Raw genomic sequence first — 1,739 nt, 5'->3', positions numbered from 1 at the left:
TTTTTTTTTTGAAGAACTCCTGGACACATGGAGGATGGAATAAATCTAAAACTTGATCCTCTTATATTCCTTCCCATGATGAAAACTTGACTTGAACCAGGTAATTTGTTATTTGGTATGGACACAGCCCTGAATGTTGGCCCAGGACTGGCTTCATGAAGGCTTATAATAAAGATCTTCCTTCCCTACTCAGAAAGGCTTGAATAGGAAGTTATTCTTGGGGCTGATTTATTTGTATTCTTAATAGAATCAGTTCAATGTCATTTTGATTATTTTACTTGAAAAAAGCTTCATGCCACTACTGCAGAGGAAAAAAGGAGTGTCATTCTTCATACTTCATGAGTAGTCTCCATTCCCTGACTTTGGCCTACTACTAAATTAGCAGAAAATACTCCACTGCTTGATCTACAGTATTTTGTATAAGTTTAGCCTCTTTTGATGCTCTTTCTTCCTTAAGACCAAGAGTTTAAACGTGCTCCCTTTGCCATAGCCTCAACAATAACCAGTGAGCATCTAGGAAAATGATTGCATGGACTAAGATTCAGGGAGTAACAAAAAGGTAAATGAGTTGTTTTCTGTTCTGTCCTTGGAACATGCAAAATACTGGTTTTGTAAACCAGTTGGGTTTATCACTGAATTTCTAAAGTCAAGAACATTGATTAGATAAAATAGAATTTTCCTGAGGCAGATTATTTTGTTAAATTATTTTTTTGATGTTTCTGAGTTAATCATGATAATCATTAGCTTCATGAACAAATCAATAAAATTCTTAGGTCTGCAAATTTTTTTTCTGTCTGTCTTTACCATAAATAATACAGGTAAGTCAATTTTACTGGGTTTGAGAGTCTTTTGAGGATAACTATTTCATTTATTCAAAAGGTACTTTCTATTAGCTGTTCTCCAACAAAATAGAAAGAAAAAGGAGATGAAGCCCAAATTGCTCTGCTTTTATATTCACTATGAAAAAAAAAATGACTGAAAGGCTAGAGATTGCAAGTACTGAACAAAATGAGGTTTAGAGATTATGTGAGGATTTTAATCAGGCATTCTACCTAGAGCTCCATTGTCAGAGAGATGGCAATGGAACTGTATATTGAGAAATAAGCATATATAATCTCCTTTATAAATGCTAAAATATTCATCTTTTATATCTATGATAGCCTTAAAGTATCTACCAAATGCTCAAATTAAATAAAATATTAAATGGTCTTCAATTAAAAAAAAAAAGTATTACTTAAACTGATAATCAGAATGCCTGTGAAGTAGAAGTAAAGCACAGAATAGTTATAAGATGTGGTAAATAACCTTATTAAGAATGAGGTGTAAAGAAAATACAGTGTTTGAAGAAATGGCCTGGATATGGTTAGAAGAACTTTACTTGGAAATAGTCAGTATAGTTTTACAGTATAAAAATATAGGCAAAAGCAGATGACAAGGTGAGAAAAATATGGGGGTTTTTGTATTCTCAGAAAAAAAAAATAAGCAAACAATATCTGAGAGCCTAGATACTAATTGATAGCTTGCTTTGCAAAGTAATCGTGAGAAGAGCAATTTGGGGAAAATTGATGGGTTCTGGAAGACATAGAAACTTTCAAGGGAGGCATTTGCTTCAGGCTGTGATCTGCTAATTAATTTTCTGAAATGCAACCAGAGATCAAACAGCTGCCCAAGTCTCTTTACCTTTATGAGAAAGAAGGAAATGAAGAGAGCATTTTTTAAGACATCAAGTTCTAGTACCA

At 33.1% G+C, this 1,739-nt stretch overlaps 1 protein-coding gene across 1 annotated transcript in view; it reads left to right on the top strand.

Moving 5' to 3' along the window:
- Window positions 1-1,739, top strand: part of CFAP47 (cilia and flagella associated protein 47) — a 363,081-nt gene that overhangs the window by 212,675 nt on the left and 148,667 nt on the right. The window lies entirely within an intron of this gene.

Source organism: Pteropus alecto, unplaced genomic scaffold, assembly GCF_000325575.1.
Source record: "Pteropus alecto unplaced genomic scaffold, ASM32557v1 scaffold258, whole genome shotgun sequence".
Taxonomy (NCBI): domain Eukaryota; kingdom Metazoa; phylum Chordata; class Mammalia; order Chiroptera; family Pteropodidae; genus Pteropus; species Pteropus alecto.
The sequence above is the reverse complement of the archived record's forward strand: the minus strand, read 5'-3'. Positions and strand labels throughout refer to the sequence as shown.